At 40.6% G+C, this 19,619-nt stretch overlaps 1 protein-coding gene across 3 annotated transcripts in view; it reads right to left on the bottom strand.

Annotated features, from left to right (window-relative positions):
- Positions 1-19,419, bottom strand: part of eys (EGF-like photoreceptor maintenance factor) — a 145,572-nt gene extending 126,153 nt beyond the window's left edge. For all 3 annotated transcript variants that reach the window (XM_088304338.1, XM_088304341.1, XM_088304340.1), the window contains exon 1: positions 19,237-19,419. The gene's annotated coding sequence lies outside the window, so the exon portion shown is untranslated. The remainder of the gene's footprint in view (positions 1-19,236) is intronic.
- Positions 19,420-19,619: the final 200 nt, after the last annotated feature.

Here is a 19,619-nt window from a genome sequence, read left to right as displayed (position 1 = left end):
AGAATACGCTGACTCATCATCTTGTTAATCAAGCCCCGCAGTTATGCACACAAAGTCAGCTGCATGGAGCCCGCTGAGAAATACCGGGATCCCTCTTGAATATAAATATAATGAGACTGGTACGCAAGTGCTCAGCGGCGGAATAATGAACTCAAGCTCACGTTTGCGTTCACTCAACATAAGGCAGCGACTGTGCAGTCCAAACATCAGTGGAGAATGACAACTGTGGCACCGGTCTTCACATGCAACTCATATGAAATACAAACAAATCCTTTTTCTGCGACACCGTCTCTTACTTTTTAGGGACTACAAATGTTCTGAAAGAGCAGACATCAATTCCTGTATGAAAATATGACCTGAAAAGTACGACAGACAGAAATGAATATCATTGTCAGGAAAAACACTGAGTGAGTGGTGGACGAGCTAGCTTCTCTCGAAAGGTCCGTCTTGAAAATGGAGCTTCAAATCTGCTTCATGAACCGGTTGTAGTATTTTTGGACTCCAGTAGATGGCACTCTCTGTTCAACATTGGGCGGAAAGCAAACTGACTTGTATATTTTAAACCCTTTATTTAAACCAACAGTGCCACCTTGAGGACTCAAAAATACAACAAGTGGTTCATGAAGCAAATTTCAAGCTTCATTTTCCCATCACTAGCCCCAACACTCACACAGAAGAGACGCCCGCACGAATGTATCTGAAGGCCTTGGACGAATAGTGCATGCTACTGGTACTATGAAATCTGCCTGGCAACACGAGCTAGCTGAATTCTGATTGGTTAAAAACTCTCACCAAAAATACAACACTAGGATAAAATATGACATCAATGTGAAGAATATGATGATGATTTCTTGATTTGGTTAGGCCAGCAGAGAAGGCCTTGACCGCCCACCACTGTTTAAAACCAAGACAGTCTTCTTTACTTGAAAATAATTTCCAGACTCCGCCAATCATTGACTGACTCTGTCACCATGACTGTCACGCATGTCTTAATAAATTGCCGTCTGGACGTCTGCAACGGAGTCCTGGTGGGGGTGCCTGTCAAGGGCCTGGACAGGCTCCAGTATGTCCAGAATTCTGCTGCCAGAGCTCTCACCCATTCAGAGCCCTGGCAGCACATTATCCCGACCTCATGCTGGTCACTGGCTCCTATTCAAGTGCCGCGGTCTTTAACTTCTCTTCTGGCCCTCGAGAGTATTTAAATAATGACACGGAATTGTTCTGTCAATTGTGGCATCCGGGGAAGCTTTTCAGGGTGCGGGCATAGCGAGCCCAGCGTGTCACTGGGCACCATTTTAGCCTCACGCAAAATATAAGGACAATGAAATGGTGAAAAATGCTTTCATGCAACATCTCCAGAAATTAGAACTGCTCAGTTCTCACTCTTCACACGTTTTCATCGACTATCTTCAAACATGTGGAAAGCTCTCTGTATTCGGTGTTTGAATAGATATCAATAATGTTTTCTGTGTGGTCAAAGGTCATGCCGTTTTCAACGACCATTCCTCACGATAAGCAGACCAAATTTAAATGTGAGAGAGAATTGCAGTGATAAATCAACATTTACTTATCTATGATTTTCTCGGTGACCTTTCCTCCTCTCCGTGATTCCCTACTGAGGGGCTGTGGGGTAAAGACGATTCTACAGCACGTGGTTTATACTCGTTTAACAAAATGCAATATAATATACCAGAGTTTCCCCAAACGGCTGCTTACATTCCCTTCAGATTTGGAGGAGGTACAAAGCGAGTAATTCCGCCCAAAATGGATCAGATTGAGTAAATAGCACATCGGTCTCCATGATGTGAAATATGACAAAAAAAAACAAAACAACGGCAGCAAAAATAATTGAAATCTTGCATACTGCAAAACTGAAATTGCACATCATCATCATTTCAATTTCAGATCCTTTGCCATCAAATCAATCCCATTTACATGGAAAAGCTGAGCTGCGTGATTACAGTGCCTTGGATTGATAGTCGACGATGGAGGACACTTGAAACAAGGGCAGCCCATCCTTCTCACTTCACCCCTGGGATTTAAATATTAAACATAAAGCATGGCAGATTATTAGGCCTGTCACCTTGCCCTAAGCAATGATATTCTCTTTTTAACGGCATTCTCGAGTACCCGCTGCGTCACATATTGTGAATTCAGCTTCCCCAAAATACAGTTGTTTACGAGCATTATTCAGATGAGACTGTCGGACATAAATTCATTATTTCTGCTTCCGAGTATGGTTGAATAAAAATGATTTTATATTTGACTCGAAAGTTTGGATGAAAAGGAAGCCTGTTTAACTTCCTTTTGAATCTCTGACGACGTGGTCATTACAATTCTTATGATTATTATATACTGCTATATATTATTTGTGACTTTCCTTGTTGAGGTACCATCACGTTGTCGGTTCACAAAGTGGGTTATTCTCCAATTTAACATATCTTACTGCAGCAGAAGCTGAATGTCAAGAAGCTATTTTCAGTTCCGTGCGCTACAAAGAACCAAAACTAACAGTGACCCCTTTCAGCTCTGCTGCTTTTTTTTTTTTTTATTATTAAAGCATAATTCCTTTGTATTGACTTGCACTTATGCGATTCATTGAGTTTCAAGTGGTTCTTTCACCAGTTACACCTCTAGTTTAAACCAGTTGTTATAAAGTTCTTAATGTAAAAAGAACGTCTTAAAAACTGCTGGACAAAGAATCTGGTTTATAAAAAAAACAAAAAACAAAAAAAAAAAAACACAGTTATCAAGAAAACAAAAGAATACCACATGCAGTTATGATCACTTTATAACAATTAAATGAAGATGCATTCCGAAAAAACTAAAATACAAACCAAAACAATGGCAAGCATCCTAAAAACCGAAATCGACGATTTATATCCCCAGGATGTGCGTATATCTTTTTATCTTTTTATCATGCCAATACAGCACATCTCGACCAGGACAAAGTACTACTTTCTACTTATTTTTAATACCCAGTTTCCATGACAACACAATCAAGAGTCTGTTGCCGTGATCGCTCTACAGTGCTGACTTGACGCACGGAAACATTTAAAAAAAAAAAAAAAGAAATCAAATAAAAAATATATTTAGAGTATTCAAATAAACGCAATAGGAAATGTTTTTTTTTTTTTGCATACAGAATGCAAAGCTTTTTGGCTTATGCTCAAATTCAACAGCGAATCCAAAATAAAATCACCTCTCTATCGACGTGTTTGTATTTTGAGAGAACTGCAGCTCTGAAGCAGGTTTAAAGCTGTAAGTGTTCTAAAATGAAAATATGGGTTATCACAAATCCCGCTATACGATAGCGAGAGGGGGGGGGGATAGATACTTTCATGCGGTAACCATGAATAGACCCAATTGTGTGAATAGTCTAAACCCACACTGCTAAAAGCTTTTCTGCAAACTTTCAGTTCAAGATGTCGGCTTGTGGATTTCACGCTCGTTTATAGAAATAATACACTCAATGGCATCATAGAGCAAATAGAAAACTTTGTTGTTGCTTCATAGCGATGTGTTAAATCCCCAAAGTTGGCCTGGCACAACTTTAGGTATGGGAAGGGTCTGGTTGGAAGAAGGTAGACGAGATGCTACTTTCCATATGACATACTGTCTATCACAAATGACAAATGTGTAGTAGAAATTTAATAGAATCTGGGAGTTTACCCGTGCCACCTTGGTCGGCATGCAGGCATAGGGACGACAACTGCTTCATGAAGCATATTTGAAGCTTCATTTTCCTCTAGATGGCACTGTTGATTTAAATGAAGGCTTTAAAATATGGCAAGACAGTGTGCTTTCAGCCCAATGTTGAACAGAGACTGCCATCTACTGGACTCCAAAAATACGCCAACTGGTTCATGAAGCAGATTTGAAGCTTCATTTACCCATCACTAGCGGTCACAGCAACATTGGCTCATTTGGGCCATCTGGCTTTTGACCGAAGCAAGCAAGAGGGTCAATATACATTCGGAAGTTTTGATTTTGTGTAATTTACAAATGCATGCAGTGAAAAAAGAAATATATAAAATATTATCCAGAAGGAATGGAGGAAGAGGTTATGAGCAATGCCACCTGGAGATAAATGGAGTAATAATTGTTTGTGTCGCATTGAAAATAATCTGACATTTTCATTCAAATGGAAAAGGTCAGCCCAACTGACAGCAAACAGTTGTCATGGCGCACCATTTGGGGGAGCTTTTAACAAGATGTGTTCTGCAAGAAAACCAACAATCACAGTATTTATTTCCTGTCCTCTTTCTATGCTGAATTTTATCTGCAGTGTATAAAAGAACCCCGCCCCCAGCAACCCAACCCTCCATCCAGAATAAAATCTGAATCACCCATGATCGACTTCACATTGTCGCACAGCTTTGCTGCAATTATGCTTTTTATTCATATTTATTGAATGGTAATTTGTTGCGAGTGATGCTCCAGATAATCTTTCCAGTTACGGAGTGGTTCAGACTATCACAATACACAATTGAGTGTGAGGGTGAAAGATCTAAGAGGAAAATGTTGCTCCTTTGGTCTCATTTTCATATTCAACAGCCACCATGTGAGGAGTAGAATAGTAGCATTTTTTTGGGGTGTTTTGGTTTGATATCCCCAAACGATTCAGAAAATCTGGAGAAATATTCGCACGTAAAGCCCAAAAAAAAACATTTTAAAAGCATTGCCGCCTTCTAATCAGGAGAACGGAAATGTGACTCACAACTACGAAGGCTCACGATAACCTTCCCTGCAAAAATAAATGTTATTTCTTATAAGTGAAAATGTCTCCCGCACGAGGCAGAGTTTTACATCGTCAGCCTGAGATGCCCTCAAAACATAAGCGAACAAAGCAAATGTAGTTCATAAAAGCTTTAATACGACTGGGTTTCATGTCTCATGACTTCCCGCTTAAGCAGGTCAAGGTTGTCCAAAACATCTTTTTTCTCTTATAAGACGAAGTGAAGTCTGCGTTTGAAGCATTATAATTATTTTATAGCATTCGCCAGCAATTATTCTTGACGCATTTATCTTGAAGCACACTTTGGACTTACTGATTCTGTTTTAGATTTTCTAATGAATATCAATTGGGCTAATTCATTAGTTTAAAAAAAAAAAAAAAGAGTAGCTCCGGCAAGCCTTGAGGGGAAGTATTCCGAACATGCGTAATTCGCTGCCTTTTTTACAATCCAGCTTTCCTCTTACAAGACACTGACAAAGTGAGGGGAGATAATGTCTCAAGAACAGATATGTTAGCGTTGACCTACTTATTAGTGGAGCCAGCCTTTGTCCACCGGAATCATGACATCGTTGGCGCAGTCCGAACCAAAGGCCACCACTGTCCATTAGCCACAGTTGTCGCCAAGACTCTTCGTACGTTTCCACGTGTTATTTTCAAATTATTCCCGTGATATATTATGGGATGGTAATTGGATGGGGACTAGCCCTGACTCACAGCGGCTGGAACATGAATCAAGGTGGACAGAGCATATCTCTGTATCCAGTGGTACAGAAGAGGTCACACAACTCACCTTTTGTTTTTGTTTTTTAGCAACATAACAAAAGTTCACTGCAATGACATTTATTTTGGTCTCCCCGGCAACAATGTCACAATTGTTTCCCACCGGGACAAAAAAGGTTTTAAAGGGGAAGTCAACCTAAATATTTTCTAAAAACTAATTTGATTCTGATCGCCCCCCCCACTCGTCAAAGCAGAACATTCTGATGAAATTATGTTTGTGGAACATGAATAGAGCAGCAAAATCCACCGTCAAGGAAGCAGCCATTTTGTCAGTGAAAATGACATCACACTTGCTCAGGGCTTAGGTCACCAATCACACTCGGCTTGCAAACATCACATGACCAAACAGGTGACTTGAAACTGAAACAAGACGATATAATTCAACTTACACACATCACCGTGTGCATGGGTCAAGTTTTCTTTCCTGGTATTTTTGCTGGAATTTACGCTCGGGCAATCGGGCATAACGGGGAGTTTGCAATTTCGTTTGCCCCCGTGGGATGGCAATAGTCTTTGCCCAGCTAATCCTTGTGGGAAAAATAAGGCACAGTACGGCCCGCTTGAAATTGCACAAACAGAAATGAGGCTAGCTGGGGTCCATCCGTGACATCGGCTGGTAAATTGCAACATCTCCCCTTTCGGATGATGTCGGTCGTGGATGAGACGTGGCCGATTGGAGATCGCGATCGAGATCGTGTGTGAATCTGCCATCCCGCGCTTCGATCCATTAGACCACCAGCGCCGCGAAATGAACCTACTTTTGAGATCGCGCTCAATTAGACCACTGCCCCGGCCCGAAAATGACCAAGTGGCCATTTTTACACTGAACGCAGACTACTTCTGTTCCAAATTTTCAGATGACTCGGGGTGAAAGACGGAAGACTTGACTTCCGCTGACCCAAAAATGAAGTTACGCCAAATGCATTAACGCCAGTCTTCCAAATTGGGGCCGTATTTGTCAATATGGTTTGTTAATACGATTTAGGCAAACAGTAAGTGTACAATCATAACAAAAGTAAGCAAAATAGCGTTCCATCTGTGACGTGTCAGAAATGAATGCGCGGTCACATCGAAATTGATGTGTTCTTCGTCTACGTGCCGTCTTCAGTGGGTGATTGGATCCCGTCGACGGTGCCTTTGTGAGCCATGAGAGTCTTTGTGCCTTGTAGCTTCCCTGAGTCAGCACATTTGTTCTTTAAAGGTAATTTCCTGTTTCTATACAGCGTGCTGAAGGTTATTTGCTATATTTCCCCAGACACACAATGTGATATCATATTCACATTGTTGTCTAGTGTCTATACGGACTACAGTGTGCTCACTTTGACTTTTGCTTCGCAAGTTTTACTTGATGCAACGGCGCACAGATAACGGTTAAATATTACCGTCTGTCATATCCATTTAAAAATCTATTCCGAGACCTTGGCCCACGGATTTAAACATTTGATTTATTTTTCAATCTGTAGCCATCAAATGCAACCTAGGAAAAATAAATACTTTACAGTTGTATTGAATATAGCAAGCTAAACGCATTCTATTCCGAATCACAATAAAACATCTGACTGTATTGTGTCCGGTAAAATTCTACATGTAGCATCGAGTTATCAAGAGTGGGGCCCTCAAAACATGCAAAGGTCAGGGAGGGCCAACAAGATGGGTATCGAGTGGACTATAATGCTTGATTTTGACAAAAGCATGTCACAGACGTGTTCTTCAGACACGGTTTCAAATTGACCAAAGAAAAAAACATGCATAACTGTCCTTGAAATTGTGTGTAGGTCAAATAGGACAACCAGATTGGGAATGCGAATATTTCTTCCCATTTCCACTTTTGGTCATTGTTATTTTTCCATCTTTGCATTTAGGATTTGTGTCGCCCATTTGCATCCTTTAACGGTCATTTTTTTGTAGGATTAAAAACGCGGTGAACACCATAGCTGCCCTCAAATGCGTTTCAAATTGTGTTTTGTATGAGAGACCTTAGCAAAAGGTTCTTCAAATGCGGCTGTGATGCCAACATCTGGACCTTTAAACCCTCAAGTCCCACGCTAGCATATAAATATTCCAAACAGCTCTGCAGATCAATCCATATGACCTTGTGTTACACAGAAATCAAGCGCTCCAGGGAGAGAGGCCTTATGCGCCTCTCGCCTAAGCAACTTGAAAGCTTTAAAAAGCTGCCTCGGCCAAGTCTGGCGACAATGCCAACACCTTGACGTGAGATGATGAGACGATGCACTTTCACAATGGAACATTACATTATATTTGTACCCGCTCCAAGCCACCGCCCCGTCTTTTACAGTTGGGATCAGCAGTTAACAGTCTGCGCACGATGACTGGAATGCACTTCATTTTGGAGTCAGCCAGCCCTTCCTCACGCGCCTCCAGAACCTGTTCTTCTGGGATGATCGATTGTATATTCCTTTATGTGTTTTAGTTTGTTTTTTCATACGTGTTTCATTTATTAATTAATTTATTACACCGTATGGAAAGCGCTTTGTTACAGCTCCAGCTGTTGTGAAATGCGCTGTATAAATAAAGTTGTATTGGGCCAAAACTATGACGACTCCAAGAGCACAACGTGACCATTCCACGTGAGCTGAGGAGGGATACCTGTCCAAAAAAAAAAAAAATACTACTACTTACGGTATCTCCATTTCTGCTTACTACAGCCGTCAGTTTATTTTGGGTTTTTTTTTTGCAAAAAGTCAACTGCAACATTTCGTGTTGAGCTCCATTAGTTCCCAACCGTCGTGAATGCAGTTGAAGTCACATCTGAAATAAAGACTGCGTGGGGCTGAAAATAATTTTGGATGTTTGGCAAAGCGGCACAATGGAAGCCATCATAGCCGGAGGCGCTCTCTGATGTGCGAAGGCTTTGCCATTACTAAGCTATCTAACTCTCTCAGGTATTCAAGGTCCATCTGAGAAAGGTTGCCTGATGTGAAGCGGCTGTAATGACAGAGCTGATTAATGGAGCGAAAATGTTATTCCCATCCCCTTTAACAATGTTATAATACTTATTTTGCTTTTATTGGGCCAAGCTCTAATGGCTGCTTGATCGCTCTCGCATCGCAGCGATTCACCTATCGGGGTGTCTCGAAACCTTTTTCACCCACAACACTAATGACGGTGACAATGAGCACTCTCGCTTATGAAATGTCGAGACAGTTTTCTCTCAGCCGCTCGGCTTACACAGCCCATGTACTGCTTAAAACATTTTTCAGTTTGCCCGTTTGGCTTCACTTGCAGCCATTCCCGAAAAAATAAAAAGCAACATGGAGGAATTTGAACTGCTAAAGGTTTGGTTGCGCCATGAAAAATATTCGGACATTTTTTCTTACCTAATTAAAATGTCATCAGAATATGAGTCTTAAAACAAGATGGGATTTCAACTTCATGAATCCACATACATAGAATAGAAAAGCTCCTAACGTAGGAACACCCAGGATGACACAACACCGTGAATTGAACTTGGTCAAAAGTAGAATTGTGTTTCAACTGATTAATTATTTGACGGCAGACTCTGACCGCTTGATAAATATGTGCTAGAATTGGAGCAATGTGACCTTTTGCAAATATAAATGTCTCTCACAAGACATCATAATTGGCTCCAGTGAATGCCTCAGAAAGATCAATTAACAATAACGAGCAAATATCATCCCAGAAAACTGAATTGTTCAGGGGGGGTGTTGGTCATGAGTGGAAGCCGGCCAAAGCTTACAGAAACATACTGAAAAATCTGAACTAAGACTAAATATATTTACAGAAGCATTTGTATCGTACTGGATTTCTCATTAGAAACAGAAAAATTACGATTGCTTTCAAGAAAAAGCCAAAGCTCTGTTTGATTGAGGATAAAATATAAATGTACTCAGACATGTTTATGAAACATGGACTGAATGTACAAAAAGAATGAACCAAAAGAGCACACACAATGCGAGGATTAAAAGGAATAAGGTCAGAAGGTTGCATGACAAAAGGTCGGCGTAAAAAGTTGAACAAAAAATACAAGGCATTAGAAATTAAAGCGATATTGCACTCCAGCGCTTTGCACGGAATACTTATTTTGGCTCTCAATTGCTTCTTCACATAGTCTCGCATATCGCTTCTGTATTTTTGCTCTCTCCCGCTCTCTCTTTTTCTCAAGTTGAACTCTCAATCAAAAGGCCAGCACACGCAACAGATACAACATTTCCTTCTGCTCTGAGTGCAAATATTAGAATTCTACACATGCGCTACTTGGGATAATTACAGGGAGGGACAAAAACCCATTTTGAAAAAGAAAAAATTGGGCGTCCGGGACAGACTTTGGGATGGAGCACACTTTGGTGACGGCCAAAGTACAGAAATTCTCTTGAACTACATTCGAGATAGAGGTCAAGGAGGACATTACACATGCAGAAGGACTTGAACAAGTTGGGAAACCTTCTTTACCTCAACAGACATTGCTGACAGCAACTATGCACACACCTCCAAATATGACTTGTGTGTTTTGATGCACAGCCTGCAACACACAACGCTTTACGCAGAGAAGTTGCAATATAGTCAGATCCTTGTCTGCTGTCAGGAGGATATACGGAATCTTATTTTAAAGCCAACTCTGGTCTCATGGAGGATCATTTTTGGAAATATCTAAAGCGATCGGGTGCTCGAAATTTATAAAATGCATTTATAGGACGTGGCGGGGTGAATAAGAAAAAAAAAAACTTGAATATACCAAATAGGCTGCTTTTGCTCCTGATACATTTTGGAGACGGCAGACCACCGCTGCTGTCTGACGCTCTGTGTTTTTGTTGTTGTTGTTGACAGCAACATTGTTTTTAACTCATACATAATTCAGAACTCTGTCACCCACTATTGAACATTGTTATTTTTTAATATATAATTCCACCCCGCAACTAGAATAAAATAAAAGCATTGCAAGCATCTTTCTGTTTTTCTATCTAAAGAACAATTTCCTCCATCAGATCAGGGTGACGGCACAATCAATTGCTTCTTTCCTAGATTTTGAACCGTGCGGCTAATACAACGGTGCGGCTTTTCCGTGGATATTTCTTTCACCAGTAGGGGCGCACTATAGTTCAGAAATACGCGAAATAAATCTTGATTTTTTTTTTTCCTCTTGGGTCTCTTCTGTTTTAATTAGCAAAGTTGTTGCCGTGTTAAAAGGCACTCTTTTATGTAGCTTTATGTGCATTCACAATACAAAATTGTTCTGTTCATGCAGTAAATAACTCATTTTTTTCAACATAGAAAACTGCGGCTTATAGCCTGGTGAGGCTTGTATATTGGTTTATTTAAAAAATAAAAAATCATTTTTCCCCCAAAAAGAGCTGCTGCATTTCATATACAGGTGTGCTTTATAGTCCGGAAAATGCAGTCTAGAAATTCGCTTGTTTAAAAACAGCAATTAATTGAATAGTATTCAGTAATTGGAAGTAGCATTAAGTGATCCACTAGTTAATCTTTGGGAAGAGCACCCCACCCAATGTTCACTTGTTAAATTCAGCCATTGCTATACAGAGAAGGAAAAGAACAGCTTGCGAGCCAATGCATGCCACAAGCGTGTTATGGCCTTGCCATGTATACTTGTTCATGAAACATGCTTGCTGGTGTGACAACAGACAAAAGTCGCAATATGATTGTGAGTGTTACACTCTGGTCGCATTCCTCTAATTGCTAGTGAACTGATTGGGCAGAACTCCAGCAGCTCCAGATGGATAATGACCCTCGATATACGGTGCAACGAATAAATGAGAAATGATACGGATGGAACTAACTGTACATGGTGTGAAATTCTTTAAATAACAGCAAAGCGTCAAAAGCAGCCAATAAAAGTCCCAACTTAAAAGGATGTCTCGACTCATGCCTCCCCTTGCTGTTGTCACAATCGGCTGCTCCGTGCTGTAAAACTTTTGATGGGATACGTGTCACTGGATAATCTCACCCACATTCCCCTCAGGCATTGATGGCGGGTCCCTGACATGGGCCCAGGCATTTAGTGTGACTCCCAAGTGTCACTGGCAGCGCAGCAGGACCCTGCAAGGCTGCAGGAAGCACCATCTATCATTGTCATAAAAGCAGCCATCCAAATCAGCAGAGCCTTGCTTTCAACGGCAGCCGTGGCGTCCATTAAGTGGTCTCGATGACCTTATTGGGCTGGACAATATTTCCCTTTTATCTTGTTGTTTTGGGAATAGCACGGAAGGAAAATGCAACACGATGCCGCTTTATTTTGTTATTTTTTGTGGGAAATATAACGTTGCTTCTATCAAGTGCGGACGGAATTGAAAAGAAATGCTGGTTTAATCTTTCATGGAAGTGTTACAGTAGATATCGAGTGCGTTATGGTTCGTTCCATGGGTCATTCGGCACTGATAAGGAATGTTAACAGAATGTTAACAGTTAAAATGTGACATGCACAAAGTGACGGCGTGGTTTCGTACGAAATGGGGAGGATCAGGGTCGATCGGTGGCGTAAACAGTCTAGGTCATGGATGAGCAACTTAAATGATAGAGGGGGACGCAATTTTTCATCAGTGCACTTCCGAACCAATATGACAAAAACATTTTTTTTTTCATCAAGACAAAATATTGTTTGTCATCAATATAAGAATGAAGAAAAAATACTATGACAAAACCAAACACAATTATCTATGTAATATAAATATATATTCTCCGTTGACCCATTTAGTCCAGTATTAATATACAGGAAGGAGCTGCTTTGATTGGCCACTATTGAAGTTGACTCTGACCACTCCCACAACGGTGATGCCCTTCCTCTAACAGTCCGCCAAATTTCACCAAACCATATTTTTCAGACTTTTTTTTTTTCATATGTTGGCTGGTCCTGTTACTTATACTGTGGAGCGACTTGTAAAGGAAAAAATAATAATTTCACAGACAGCCACAAGAGGGCACTCTAGTCTTATGCACCGATATCTCCTACTCTTTACAACAACTACTGAGAACAATTCCAAGATGAATTTTCTGTTTTTGATAGAGTGTTTTGTAAAACAAATTACCTGCAAAAAATTGTGACTTATACTGCAGTGCGACTTATCTATATATTTTTCTACTTGTTCGACGGTAATGTAAAGTTGTAAATGGGACTACCTTTCCAACTGCTCTTTCAAACCTTTTTTTATTTTTAATTATTTATCGTTTTATTCATTATCCTGATTAGAATCATTTCAGGGTGAATTCAACTCACACTTCTAATGCTTTTTTAAATTATAATGTCAGTCTTTTCCATGATCAGAAATTAATAAAAGAAACATCAAACACGAAAGACAATTGTAAATTATCCGCATGCCTCATTATAATAACTGACCCAAGATGGAAATACCAGGCGAAAAAAAAATACCCAACTTAAAATTCACCCTCTATGGTGCCCAGTGGACTAAATAAATAAATTGATGTCAAGTCTGGTAAAATTCAATATGTCCTGTTTTATTCTCTGTGACCAAAACTACAAAACATCATCAACAAGTGCACCTCGAATATGCTGCGCACAACGTGAAATGGCGCACACCACAACATGCAGATGCCAACAAAGCGAACCTTGAGCTTTATCGTCAAGTCCGAGGCATGAAAAAAAAAAAATGTTAACAAATTCGGTTTGATGGGTCTTGCCCACTGAGCTGGTGCTGCGGCCAATTCCTCTGCAAAGACGAGCTCCAGCTGCACACATCTGGAAGGAACCAGCAGCTCGTCTCAAGACGAGTTCAATCCAGGGCCCGCAGCCAGCATTCAGCTGACCCATATCGAGAGAGCTTCCGAGCAGAATCATGCATCACTTTTTCGTGGTTGTCCAAGCAGCAAATGGACAATATCATTATATTTGCAATTCAGCCACATAGATGCATCAATGTCCGTGCATTTCACATTTCGAGTTCCTTGACGCATGGGTCTGACTGTTCCCAGCCGTGAATGTGTTTTCATGGACATATTTGTGCTTTAAAATACATTATTTTGCGGATTTGATTAGGGGGGGGGGGTCCAACAATTGGGTAATGTACAACATTAATGTCGATAGATTGCACACATCCCCGCTAAATATGCGGGTGCTTGCGGAAGACAGATGTTCCGCCCCGAGCTGCAGAACAACAGCTTGGCCTTTTCCAAGCATTCACTGCGAGGGGCTTTGTTGAACAGCAGAGCAAGAAAACATCCCGCAGCACAACAGCCACAAACACGATTGATGTTTGCGACCAAGACATTTGACTTTATCCAGTCGAGCTTGAGAGGGATCATTCAGCATCATTGAGCTGCGCTGAGATTTTGATGGAAGTGTTTTTCCCACATGCTTTTCTTTACCTCTAACCAGCCATTTTCAATCAGGAGTTTGAGCTCCAGACCGTTTGGATTTTCACTTGAGCAACGAGTCTTTCACCTTTTGTCAGTTGTCCTTTTGTGAGAGAAACTTTTAAAAGCAAAAAAGAAAACTCCAGTTTGCATGTTAGTAACTTCACCCAGTGGTGAGCGGTCAAGGCCTTCAAGGCCTTCTCTGCGGGCCTAAGAAAATCAAGAAATCATGATCATCTTCTTCACATTGACATCTAGAGTTGCTTTTTTCAACCACAATGGCTGAAGAAGCGAAAAGTGTGGATTTAATTGCAGATACACTTGCGAGGCCATATTCAAGACGGACCTTTCAAGAGAAGCTTAAAAGCACTCAGTACTGTGAAAGTGTCTTTCTGTAGATTATTTGTCTAAAATGACGGCATTATGAGGGGGATTTATTCCAGTAGGGCTAAATAGGACTTCACTGAAGGCCGACGTGTGAAATGCACGGCCCGCCACTGACTTCATCGGTAATCTGATTACATGATAATAGCAACACAATCTTGTACTGGATTTCAATAACTAAATGTAGACACTCTTTAAAAAAAAAAAACTCTGCAAATAACATCCAAAGTGAGGAAATTATATTTTTAAAGGAATAGATTCATTGTACTTCTGTAAATTTAAATAATTGTGGATGGATCAACTTTCCTGTTTTGTCAGTTGCGTATCCGTTGAATTTATGGGCATGTGCGACTCTCCTCTGTCATATAAAATATACATTTCATTTTTTATGAAGTATTTCCATGATCATTAACCATTATTTGTATTCATGCTGGGAGGTTTTTCTCGTTCTGCCACACTGAAAAAATCATGAGGAGGAGGCGCTGACTGTTGGGATGATTTGGCGCCGTAAAATAGCATCATAATTCCTAGTAGCCACTCGTAAAAAAACTGCAACCATGGGACCGATTGTGCCTCATGAGTTGGTTATCCATCCCGTGTAAGTGCCACCATCAAACAATCTAGCGCTCCACTCACTGCAATTTCAATGGCGGTTTTATGACTCTGGACTGAAAGCCATCGGAAATAAATGTTACTTGATTATAGAGGCTATGTTTATACATCGACCGTATGCTCGATATGCAGCACGAGCGTTAATGTATACCTCGGTTTTGCAAGATATTTTATTTGTGCTTGACAAGACAATGTTGGAAAAATTGCTGAGTGGCCCAAATAACCAACAGGGTGTCATACAAGATGCTCAGTCATTAGAATTTATATTAACAATGTGAGCAGCACAACCCATCATTAACTTGATGGTGACACAATTTCATCATATTTGACTCCCCGCCCACTGCTAAATTATCATCCCGATTGTCTACTTGGAAAGGGGTGGCACCAGTCCAGACACTCACTCATTCAGTGCTTCTCATTTCGCGCCCCCACCTTGTGATGGGAAAATGAAGCTTTAAATTTGCTTCATGAACCAGTTGTTGTATTTTTGCGTCCTCTAGAGGGCACTGTTGCTTTAAATAAAGGCTTTAAAATAATGTTGAACAGACAGTGCCAGTTACTGGAGTCCAAAAATACTGCAACTGGTTCATGAAGCAAATTTGAAGCTTCATTTAGCCATCACTACCGCCAACTCACCACAACTATAAATAATAGCATTTTCGTTGCAAAACAATCCTACATCGTAAAGTTAAGACTCACTGCGCACAATGGGCAAGGAGAGCGCTACTGCCAACTACTGGAGTGGATGCGCAATTACACTTTATTGTAGTATGGCGGAAAAAAGTATGTTCCTCAGGGTTACACATCGCACCGCGCACCCCCACTATTTGAGAAGCGCTGCACGAATTGTTGGAGAAATGCAAGTCTGCTTGCTGACTATTGCCCAGGTGCCCTTGAGCAAGGCATCGTCCACGCCAGCTCAAGTTGTCTAGCGTTCTTTACGCACCACTTAATCTCTCCTTGCACACTTGCATTTTTGTCATCTTTGACCAAAATTGTTTTGACCGTCTTGGCCATGCTTCTGTTCATTTGTGCCTGCTTTTTTAATAATGCCAGAATGGCCGAGTGGTCTAAGGCGCCGCGTTCCGGACCCAGTCTCCCCAGGAGGCCTGGGTTCGAATCTCGTGGCTGCCAGGATGGCCGAGTGGTCTAAGGCGCCGCGTTCAGGACCCAGTCTCCCCAGGAGGCCTGGGTTCGAATCTCGAATTTCCCCATTGTGGGACTAATAAAGGCATTATTATTATTAATCACCCCTACAAGCGTCAGTGTGTGTTTCGCAGGGAAGCAGCAGATTTTGCTCTTTCCAAGCAGCATTATATGCAACTTTTATGATGTTCAACCTCAAATCTGGCTCTGTTTCCTTGTCGTCCCGAAAACCACTCAGCCGATGTGTCAATGGAAATAAGAGAAAATAAGCTTGCGGTACACTTTGAGAGTATCAGCGGCAGAAACCTTCCGATGGAGGCTTATCTGAAGCTGTTAGTTGCTTAAGAGCTGCCTTATTCTAGATGCCCTCCTCATTTGCAGATTTTCAGACTCAGAGAAGGTGTGCAAATGTCTCAACCTAAACGCAAGGTGAATTAAAATGAGAACTTTGAGCATTTTAAAACATTTGGCTGATTTACTCTCTTGTTCTTTTTTTTCTGCATTCAGTTATATTTTTTTTTCCCACATGAATTCATTAAAAGTTACAGGGCCAATTTTAATTAGCGATATAAAGGATGTACCAGTGAAAAATCTCACGTGGGAAGCAAAGAATATTAAATTCAATGACTATCACAATTTCAAGGCTTATTAAATGTTAATAACAATATTTTAGACAGTACTTACTTGCAGGCAGAAACATAAGCACTTTAGACTGATTTTCAACCTCCTCGTACCGAAAAAATTAAAACGTCCTCAATGAAGAGCACAACAAAACTTTATTGAGTCCCGCATGTTGCACATCTGTTGCAGCGAGCTTCATGAAAAATGAACATAAGCGAAAGACTTCTGTGCATACAAAAAAAATAAATTTATACCCGACATTAATATATATTGAAAGTAGAATAGACCACATTAATATAAATTGATCTCGTCTAAAATCAATCTTAGTAGTCAAATGGCATTAATGTAACCTGATTTTATGGACATTGCATCATAGTTGCGAGCTTTTCATCAAATACGAATAATTAAATTATTGTAGTGATTGTAAGATCCAGAAATTGTAGTTTTGTCATTCTATTCTCCACGTTGCAAAAATGAATGATAAATACTTTCAAATGGGGCCAGGCGTGTACACAGAGCCATGATAATCATCTCGGCAGGATTTCCGAATCTTATTCAAGAAAGAAAAAGAGAACAGCTTGACTTGACTTGACTTTACTGCAGAATATTTTCGAGAGGAGAAAATCCACGCATTCCGCATTCTATTTCTACATTCCGTCACATTGATATGAAGATGAAATTATTGTCAAGAACGAATCCAAATGTATTAGCTTTAACGGGGACATTTTTACATGAGAAACTCAAAACTCATTCCGTACATGGAGATGCATGATCAAAAATCCAAAATAGTATGCTATTTTAATGAACACGTTCACAAGGATTGACAGGATTGAAATATCATCAGTATTGATATTTTAACAGATGCATCAACACATTATTGAAGTTAATAATGTCTGTTACGTGGATTGTCAGCAATGTTCTTTGTGAACTTTTTAATCCATTGTATACAAATACTGATGTCTAAAAATAATATTCTGTAAGCATATTTAATTTCATCGGAAGCAATTTGTATAACCGCCAACAATAGCAAAAATTCCAGATTGCATCTTCTCTAGAATGTAATCATACATATCTGCCGTTGTAAGGTGTCAAATTGTTCAATCCCATACAACCATTAGACAGCAGGATCATCAAATAAACCAGAGTCAAATAGACGGATGATTTAATTCTCTGACTAAACGTTGCAGCTGCCTAGAGACTTAGCATGCAGGCTCATTGTTTTTTTGAACAATGAAATGAACAAACTAGAGGTCAGTCAGACATTTGTGGCTGTAAATTTGCTTTCTGCAATTAATTAGGCCTGCCAAAGCAACCTTGCTAATGTCACATGAAAGGCACAACACAAACAAGTTCCTAATGGAGTCCTGGCCTACTGTATGATGTGACAAATAGAAAACAAATACCCATTGGAAACATTCTGGGACTCCCACTTCATTTTTCACCGCGTACTAAATGCACAGCACCACACTCTTTCGATGTTGTTTATTTTTGGATTTGTTTTCTTCCGGAAACAAAACAAAGAAACCAAAAGCAAAGCAACTCCAGCCATCTGTCCAGGGCGGTTGGAGTTCGGCTTGGGTCGAGGCTTCTTTATACTTCCGCGTCCGATGTCCGTGCGTACGTCGCTGCGTCAATGTCGCGCGTTAATTGCCTTCACGCTCTCGCGCCGCCACACGCCTTCTTGGAAAATGTGCTGCAGTTTCACTCCAGGTCAGGAGGTGTCGCTACGGATGATATGGACGAATTTGTCCCTCAAAACCTTCCACCTTCACTGGCACTCCAACTATTCCAAGCCAGCGGCTGCGGAAATGTAGCGCCAATTAGCTGGAGCTGGCATCATAAAGATGAATATATTTGGGTGCCTCCTCGCAGCGTCGCTCGTCTACTTGGTTCAGGTTTTCTATGATTAAAATGGCGGAACTTGCTGGGAAACCTGATGTCGTCATTGTAGCATGTGACCTAATGGACCAATCAGGAAAGAGAATGGGCGCATCGACCCAAAATTGACGTGTCGTCAAACGCATTGCAATTATCTGACTTATTTCAAACACAACCGTTTGAAGTCTGCGGTCGAATGTTCCCTTGTTGCCATAGCATTTAAAAATTTTCTCTTGAATGATTTTTTTATATACAAGAGAATGACATTTGGGATCCTTAAATCTATTTCATACAATTCATTTTTAAAACTTCCTCACCGATTATGGTGATGTCATGGTCAAAACACGAATGAGATTGATTTTGCAACTTATTATCACCAACAATGTAAAAGTCTTTGCCTTTTCAAATGTATGTGTGGTGCAATTAATAACACCTTAATTGACACTGCCACACAGTCACTCAACATTAAATATCGTTCTGACAATCTTAATCAAAGGTCAGCATTATTATCTTTGAGAAGACATGATTTGTGATACCGCACTTGTATCGTATCTCAATTTATCTTGTTGGTTATGACCAATATGTGTTTTTAAATAACTACGATAACTCTTTATAAGTACACACTAATAAGAATTAGCTAAGCATTTGGAAATACTGAAGTCATCTGTGACGGAGTGGCCCCGGCAGGTGCTGCGGGGAGACCGCTGCCTCCAACCTAACACGCGCGCATCAACACGCGCGCACACACACACACACACACAAAGACGTACCATAAAGCCGTTTTCCGTAGAGATCGTCAACTCTGTCTGTGCTCATAGAGTTTGTCGGTCAAACCAACTTTCTTTCCATAGTCCTCGTGGTCCACAAACATTTCTCGGGTATCCGCCTATCATTCATAACACGCCACTGTCAACCCGAGCGCCGCGGTTACTTCCGGGTATTGCAGCGTCATGCGCCGGGCGTCTTCGGGTGACGTCATGGCGAAGTACAGGTTTCAAGTTAAGTATGCTTTTGTTGTTTTGGGCAGTCTTAGGGAGCAGGATTATTGCTGGTCGAAGAATTATATTTTTCTACAATTATGGATATTATTAGTGATGATATAAGTGTGTTCTGAAGAAGAGAACAATATTGTTTAGAGGAAATTGACTTAGGG

This window comes from Idiotropiscis lumnitzeri, chromosome 9 (assembly GCF_059441095.1).
Source record: "Idiotropiscis lumnitzeri isolate Australia: NSW breed Sydney's pygmy pipehorse chromosome 9, RoL_Ilum_1.0, whole genome shotgun sequence".
NCBI lineage: Eukaryota > Metazoa > Chordata > Actinopteri > Syngnathiformes > Syngnathidae > Idiotropiscis > Idiotropiscis lumnitzeri.
The sequence above is the reverse complement of the archived record's forward strand: the minus strand, read 5'-3'. Positions and strand labels throughout refer to the sequence as shown.